Genomic DNA, 9,284 nt, shown 5'->3' with positions numbered 1-9,284 from the left:
CTGCCCCGGCCCATTCTGAATGCACATTTGACCCAGTTTAGGTCCGCCCCCAGTTTACCCGCCCCGTGGTTGTCTCATGGTTCAGTCATTCGCTAAGCATATGAACACTGACGACACAGAATCTGGACTCCATGTCAACGGGAGCCATGCAATCCAAATAAAACGCATCAAAACTTGAAGAAGACCCAGCGAGGTCAACCGAACGGCTTTGTTGTTTTAGACTTTGCTCATATTTAACAAAGTTGTTGTTTTCGCATAGATTATTACTGTCAAATCCTTGTGGGAGGCCTGTGTTGTGTCATGAGGTCAAACTTAGTTGTGAAGAAATGCTGATCAGCCTGAAGCTCCTTGGGTTTCTCCAGGACCTGAAATGTCTCGAATGCCATGTGCTGTGAATCTCATGAACACAAACTCAGTTACAGTTACAGGTTAATCCATGACAACCTGGCCGGGCATTTCTCGGAAACCCATTTCCCACTCTTTGTGAGCTGTACATGAGCGCCAAGGCCAGCAAGCGCAAAGGCAAAGTCAGGAGAAGGACCTTGAATATGAAAATGTGCTGCACAGAAGTGTACAGCATTCAAAAATGAAACAGCCCCCAGATGATGGAGTGATTACAGCTTCTTCCATGCAAGCTGAAAGGCTTGGGTTCGAATCCCTGCTTCTGCTGTGACACCCTGGTACTTGTGCTGAGGTGATAGAATAGAAAGACCCTGGTGTATTAATGGGTAAATCACTGTAAGTGACTTAGCACAGAAACCAAATGTTATTCACCTTGGAGAAAAGTGTCATATGAATGAAAAAGTAATAATGCACAACTTAAAATGTACTGTGTAGTTATTCATTGCATAAGCACTTTTATGAAAAGTCCTGGCACCCAAAATGACTGCCAAGTATCAAATAATGAAAACGGAGGCGGAGAGCTCGGTGTGAACCTTTTCTTGGTTTGTTGTGTTGCAAAGGGAGCTCTCATGGTCTGGGGATACAGAAAAGGCTTTGAAGCACTGAAGATCAGAGTGAATTTACATTTACATTTAGCATTACAGTTAAGGCGACGTTAAGATGGAAACTTAAAGGGCAGAGAGGAAATCAATCCAGATACTTACCTGTGCTACCTGGTTATTATGCTGATGAAATCCAGCTCTTCCTCTCCTCCCCTCCGGAGCTACAGACATTTCCACATGCCGCCTGCTTCTCAGGCATCTCAGCCTGAATGTCTGATCACCTACAACTCAACCTTTCCAAATCAGAGGTCCTTCACCTCCCAGCTGGTCCATCCTTCTGTTGAGAACTCTGTCAATCTGGGCAACTTGCTTGTTTCTCCTGCCTCATTGGCTAAGAGCCGGGGAGGAATGATCACCTCAAGTCGATCCTTCTCTCAACATACAGAGGCCAGAACGAGGTCCTGTCTTGGCCTTGTCCCAACTTGTCTGGCCATCAAACCTCTACAGCTGATACAGAACTCTGCTGTACAAGTCATGTTTCTCCTGCCAAAGCATTGCCATGTATCCCTCCTTATCGTCTCTCTACATTGGCTTCCTATACCTGCCCGGATCAAATTCAACACTCTGGTTATTGCCCACTAAACCATCAACGGATCTGCTCCCTGATATGTACAAGCCCTTATCACTCGCTACACCCCAACCAGACTGCTATGTCCTCCACCTTTGTCCACTCGGTGGTCCCACTCGCAAAAGGTCCAAAAGCAAAAGCACGGAGGTTTTTAGTTTTGGCTCCGATGTCATGGAATGACTTCTCCATCTCACTCGGAGCTGCTGAATCTCTGTGCACCTCTTTCGGACTCCCTTCTGCCCTGATCTCCTAAGTGTTCAATAAACCTATATGCTGCTACTCTTGTAATGTATACTGGTTCACGTGACAAATGGACTGTACTCAGGAATCATGTTTCTGCATCCAAAACTCTGCTTCTGTTGATTTAATGAACTTTTTGTATCGTTCTCTGAGATTTATGTGGCTTTGGAGAAAAGTATCTGCTAAACGAATAAATGTAACTGTAAATTCAGCACAACTCCATGGCCTGCCAGTGTCAGGGAGAGAAAATTTCTACCTCGATTTCGTCTATGCATCTACAAGAGACGTTTTCTTTCCATCAGACAAGCATGTGCAGGTAAAAATTTCAAAACATTAACTGGGGGAAACTAGAATAAAGGGCAAAAACATGTGAAAAAGATCACTTTGCTGAAGGCACTGTGCTGTGCTTTTATGACACTCCAAAGATGATTGCTGACAGATCTGCAGAGGAGACCTTGGCTCTGGTGCAGCGGTTGCACAATGAGTACAGAATCGCTTCGCGCTGTGTGCGTCTCCAATCCGAGGCGTGCTGTGCCGTCCGCGTCCGAGTCCACATCCAAATCACGGCGTACATGACTGGTGCTGTGGAGCGGTGTGCAGAGCAGCCTGGAATGGAATGAAGGATCAAGCCATTTATCTTTCCATGTTTCTCTTTGTGCTCTTAGCAGACTGTAAAAGGGCGCGTGTGAACAGTCCCCGGGTGCCATCCTTGCACAAACTTGTCCTTGAGGACCTAATCTGTTACAGCCTGTACAGTTCAGCCTCAGGCTTCTGGAAACCATACAGCGTTCAGAAAAATAAGACATTTGGGACACTTCCTTGGGTTTGGCTCAAGGGGTGGGAGAATGATGTGTGGGTGGCTGGGGGGAGGGGGGGAGTGCTCATTCTTTGCATGTTTTGAAATCAGGTTTCCACGCCCCTGTGTGTAGAGGAGATCTCACATCCATTTTTGGAGATCACCGTGTTATGGACTGTATGCAGAATGTGCCTTTTTAGCCCGACAACACCCTCTGTCACTATTAACGCCATACCGCATACGATTTCACAGATCATACTGACAGACTCCGCTCTGTTCTCGACAAAAACACATGGGCATGTTCAACATCCACTGATGGATATCACCTTTTTTATGCATCTAATGGATTTAAAAGGCTGAGTCGAGGGAAGACAGCTTGCAGGGAATCGATATGTATAAGCGTCATAATTCCTATAGCATCCTCCAATCTGTCAGCATCACGGAAGGTAGATCCGCAAGCTAACAGCCAAGAGTAAACAACAGCCTAGAGCAGGTTGCACCCCGATCGACACCCCAATCTGTTAGCATTGCCTGCCCAGAAAGGCTGTTGATAAAGTCAAGCTGGGAAGCGCTCTGTATAGCTGTGTGTGAAAATCACCTGGCAAGTTTCCACACCGCTCGCCCTTCGAGCACACACTCGAAACACCAAACGCACGGGCTTTGCACCACCGAGTACCAGGAACCAACGCAAGCTGGCTGTGTGAGGGGCACGGAGATCGCATCTAGCTCGATAACAGGTCTTGCTGGAAGACCGCAGGGAGGTTTTTTCCTCAAGGCCTGGCCCAGGCTGGCCAGCAGAGTTCGTGAAGTGTTACATAACTACTCCGTGCTCTTCTCAACACCCCATGCTGGAGCAACGCCGCATTTCACATGGAAAAAGAAAACAAAGCAAACAAACTCGTTGAGGCTTGTAGACCGTTTGGAAAAGGCCCAGACATCTAAAATTAGAAATAGGACTCTCGTAACAAACAAGTTCAACTGTATAGGATTTTGAGCCATTGTTGTGCTGATTTTTTTTTCTATCCGAGTATATTTTTTTTTTTACGTTTTACCCCTGCACTTTCACTTTTTTGCATTAAGATTGCACTCTTCTGCATTAAGAGCGGGCAGTCAGAAAAAAAAAACCTTATTCAGAGCACTAAAAGGCACTAAAGAGTCATTTACGCTACCTAGAGTCTGTCGGTGGTGTAGTGGTCAGAGAAGATGCAGTTGAAGGATCTGAGTTCAAATTCCCACTTCCACTGTAATACCCTTGATGAAGATACCTACTCAAAAACGATTGTAAAAATGACCCAGGCGTATAAACGGTTAATAACAACTGAATAGATGAATTAGTGTAAGTATGTTATTGTACAAAAAGTTGCCATTGTAAGTTGCTTTGGAAAAAAAAGTCCAAGCTACCCAGTCAGGACCCACTCTGAAAATGAACCTCTGTGAGTGTTTAGGGGGTAACCATCCCAGGCCACCATAAACAAAGCTCCTGTTTCATTTCAAAAACGGAGGATGCAGGAGCAGTAATTAGAGCGCAATTACAGTAGCACTGGTGCTATGGGCCTCTTTCATTTCGCCATGACTGAAACTGCCTGCATGCTACAATACGTGACTCATAAAACAGCAACACGCAGCCACTAATCATACAGCAAACTGCAGCGTCAGCAGTAATTGCACATCCAAAAATCCAAGAATATAAACACTTGCAAAGCTCACAATGGTACTTTTCTGTTTCGGCTTCACTGTGAGGACTCTGTACTTGCAGCACTGTGAGTCATTCAAGCATCTGTGTTGTGAGTCGGGCAAAAAGACTGTAAACATCCCGTTGAAAACTAAACTGTGGTCGCTGGAAAAACAAAAGTCTTTGTGCCCGCAGGTTTACGACTCGGTGTGTGGTGTCCGACTGCCGGTGTCCACGTTCATCAGAAGTTTGGATTGCACTGGCAGCAGTGCGACATGGCGAATGGATCAACTGTAATCGGGCTATTCTGACTCTTTAAGCTGGATTGTATGGCTGGACATTGTCCCATGTCACAGATTATTAGGACACTTGCAGGACAGAGGTGCAACTAAGCAACGTTGGAGGACCAATGAGGGTCAAAGGGTAATGTGGCACCATACAGAAACTGTTTTACAGTGCCATACCTGGGGTATTTAATATCAGGGAAAACTGTAACAACCTACTTGGGGTGTTTAATGTGAGGGAAAGTGGCGATGCCCCTACCCAGGGGGGGTTTTAGAGAGTGACGTCTTGCAAGCCCATGGAATTACACGGCTGGTTGGACATGTTTATTGAGTTGCCGTGTTTTGCCCCTAGGACTGGGGGGTATAATGTACCTGTGACACGGCGGTCACTTGACAAGCACAGGTGAATGACAGCAGCTGTGGTTTCAGTCGGCGGCTCTGCATTGTTTTGGCAGCGGACTTTAACGGCACATTATCTACTGCAATGCGGCGTCCAGTGCGGGACCAAGCCAAGTGTCCGTATTGAAGCAGTTACAATTAGGCTGGAAATCATAGCTTCCCTAATTTGCTGTAACTTTAAGCCTCTCTACTTCCACGTTTGTCATTCATATGCCATTTATGCCACAGTTCAAATGACACGGATCACTAAGAAGGACCATTTGGAATGTGCAGGCCCAGTAATTGCAAAAAGAACCAAATTATGTGCATCTTGGAAATGTGGTTAGAGGAGAAAGATAAGGCTCTTAGCTTCATTATCCCAGGCTGTTCCAGCTCTGCAATTACGTGTATCTTTGCTTGTTTAAAAACATTTGCCCACCAAGCTAAAGTCACTTAGCTGACCATTCCGCTGTAATTATTTATGAAGGAATTATTTTATATTTGCTAACTCCAATAAGAAGAACGGTTATAGTCTGTTCAGCAGGTTTCCAGATTTCTGTACTGGTCTAAATGACCATTATGATGAACTTTAAGAACTCGATCCAATTATCCTTCCATCCACCCAATTTTACTACCAAACTCAAGAGTATCAGATGGTGTAGTGACCAGAGCTGCCACCGTATGAAGGTCCTGGGTATCAGTTCCCTACCCTGTAATAGCCTTGATCAAGGTATGCACCCAGAGCTGAAACAATAAAAATTACCCTGTGGTATAAATAGGTAAATCCTACAAACTGTAAGTTACCTTTGAAAAAGGTGTCAGACAAATTATGGGTATAAGTCATAAATTCAGAATTCAGAAAGAGTCATGGGGATCCACAGCCAGCTCTGGGATCACAGGGTGCTGGGCAATCATACAACCAGCAATACATTAAAAAGTACATATTAAGTATATTACTTTTACTGTATCACAGATATTTGACTGACCTCCTGTATCCAAAAACTTTTCTGTGTGTCTGATATTTTAGATCCCAAAACCGCCCTAAGTGAAAATTATTGCTGAAAATGTTCTTGAACGCACAACTATCGAATAATAGCTAAGACGTCTTTGCATGGTAATAGTTGTGACTAAGTCCTTCTATATAGGAAGAGTCACACACGTACAGTATAACCAAATAGCAGGAGGTTGCTGTTGTTGCTCTCTTCGTGACATCATGAGCCTCATGGAAATTTCCGTGTTGAAATATTACACACACACAAACACACACAGTATGGTTCAGACAGTCTTTCGCTGCAGGACGGTCATGAGATTCAATGATTCACTTTCAGCTGAGGTTTGCTCAACGAAGACAAACATGACTTCAGTCTGATGAAAATGCTTAATCTCTAAAATTGTGTTTCTGCTTGCATGCACAGCACCACCCATATCTCTCACACTGGGGACATCAGCACTGACCATGCAATGTGTGTTGTGAAACACATATCCAGGTCATTAGATTTACTGTGGTGCTTCCCCAGGACCCTGATGGAGAACTGCACAAACATCAAATATCGCGAAGAGTGGCAAAATGCCTTAACAACCGTGGCCACATTGTATTTCCATCAGTCGATACAGCCTCGTTGTGGTCACGCTGCAGCTGAACAGAAAGATACTGCGTGGTTTAAAAAAACCCTAAAATTATGAGATAATTATTAATCATGTAACTTTAACATGACCCCAGCTTAGGGTTAGCAGCTGTTGATAGTGATTGAGTGATTGTACATAACTTCTCTACGCATAACATGCTGGTCCTGATTCTAGGTTTTTTAGGGCCTGTGGTTGATTTAGACTTACTTAAGAGTTTAGCCAAGAGTCCTAAGTGCATCTATTGCCATTTATCTACTTTACTTGGGTGTTAATGGTAACCAGGGTTGGTTATCCACAAGGGGGGCAACTCCACATCAGAAGCCCCTATGGACTGAACCCCCAAACCTCATGGGTAGAGATACGTTTCTCACACAAAACAAACAGGAATGGGCCAGAACGCTTCGACATAGATCCTGAGAAATAGGTGACACAGGCCAGAGCCAGGGGACGTTATGGGGAACGATCCTGCAGATCACAGACTGCCGAAATGCATGGCTGCAGCACAGCATTCCTTCAGAGAACTGGGGTTTAAACAATAAAACTCAGTCTGCAAGAATGTCCCAAGAGAGGTGTTGGACAGAGGAGCAACGTGAATCCACATGTCTGAGAACTTGGTGTGCCTTAACCCCCAGTTGGCTCAACTTCCTGTCTGCACTGCCAACCCATTGCACATTGCAGTTTCTACAACTTCATGATGCAGACTTTTGGGCTCCTAGTGCAAGCTGCTGCAAGCTTTTTTCTGTTAAGCGCATGAAATAATCTAGTCCAGCATCGCAGTGAATTTAACACCGTTGCTTCTATATTACCCGTGAAAGACATACGCTTCAGTCCTAGTTTAATGAAGGTGCTAAATCACACTCGTCGCTGATGTTGTCTCAGTGCAAGCACTGATACATGACCCTTTTTAACGCATCATTTATAGTTGCAATTTTGTGAAAGAGTGAAACTCGTTTGCTTGGATCTCTTTTGTTGTTTATGTTTATTACAGTCTGCAAGGACAGGAGTTGAGAACTCTGTGATTTATGACAACTAACCTAATGTAAAGTACTGTTGTACAAACAGAGGTGTCAGCTGCATCACCTTCTTGTAGGATGTCACATATCAGAATGTGTAAGACCCTTGTAACTGAAGCATGTATAATTGCTACTCACATATACAGAAGACTTTGGCCAGTGGCCACAATGGGAAACAGGGTACTGACATGTTACTTACTTTAAATGACAAAAAAGCTTTATTTCCAGGTCAGGCAGGAGGGACCAAATTCTCAGGTGGTATAGAGGTTGTACCCTTGAAGAAGGTACTTAATCTGACTTACATTTACTCATTTAACTGATGCTTTTCTCCAAAGCAATGTGAAGGTTACAATTACTTACCAATTTATACCGCTGGGTAATCTTTTTTTACTGGAGCAATTCAGGGTAAGTACCTTGCTCAAGGGTACCACAGCCAGAGGATAAGCTTGAACCTGTGGGTCCAAAGGCAGTCGCACTAACCACTACGCTACCAACTGCCCGGCTGACTTACTGCAGTAGAGGTCCATGCTGAGTTTTGAATAAAATGGAAAAAAAAAATGTAACACTGTAATGTGTTTAATATACAGGGGCTGAATAATAAATGATAAAGCAAAAAGATCTAGATGTCCTGCTTCTTGGGTTCAAGCTTTGCTGTTGGTGGGGTTAGGGTGGTGTTAGGAGCACAGTGCCTCCTCTTTAAGGAACCATGGGATATTGGACATGGCAGAGGTGGGAAGCTCAAAGGCAAACTTTTGTCATACTGGGTGATGGACTACGGGTCAGCACTGGTAGGTCACGCTGGAAGCATTTCAGCACAGGAATGCTGAGACTGTGTGGTGGTTCCATGCTACAATGGTGCCAAGTGCCCAAGAAGAGGCGGCATGCTTGGCACAAACTGAGGGCCGGAAAGAATCATGTCACTCATGTCTGCTTTTATTTCGCCATATTTGCTACTGGGCATATTAAATTTATTGAATTTCCTTGTATGTTTTATGTGTCTACACTTCGCAAAATTTCACTGTAGGCTACAGCGGTCTTCAGAAAACACCCTTGTAACTTCTGTTACTCCCCATATTAGATGGTATTTTTGGTTCCAGTGTGGTTTTCTCCAAGAAGTTTGCCACTGGGACATTTTGTTCACCCCAAAAATAGAATGATTTGTTGACACAAGATACACTGAACTAATCGAGCCTTTGTTTTCACAGGCGACATCCGAGAAAGAGCATGATGTGGGGTGTTCTTTAGATACAGAGCTACCTGGCACCAATAGCTACATGACTGTCATTAGCTCTATATAATATTATATTTAAACAGAAAATATTTCTTATTATATGCAAAAAAATGAAACAGAGGATCATGCACACTTTAGTTTTCAGTGTTTGCATCATACCTCAGAAACACAGATTCCACGAAGGAGCAATGGGGATGACAAGTAAATGCTATTCACTCTTTCAGGCATTATTCATTCTATACATTTACATTTATTCATTTAGCAGATTCTTTTCCTGCAGTGTTTATTATTAACTTGTGTTTAGCTGATTTATATGTAGTACTACATACACTGAACTGAACTCCCTGTAATCATTCACCCATGTACACTAGATGTACGCTATTGTGGGACAGCTGATACTGTAATGGTTAAAGCTGCTGCCTTTAGACCCAAAGGTTGCAGGTTTGATCCCCACCAACTGAACAAGGTACTT

This window comes from Scleropages formosus, chromosome 7 (genome assembly GCF_900964775.1).
Source record: "Scleropages formosus chromosome 7, fSclFor1.1, whole genome shotgun sequence".
NCBI lineage: Eukaryota > Metazoa > Chordata > Actinopteri > Osteoglossiformes > Osteoglossidae > Scleropages > Scleropages formosus.
This window is presented reverse-complemented; position numbering follows the sequence as displayed.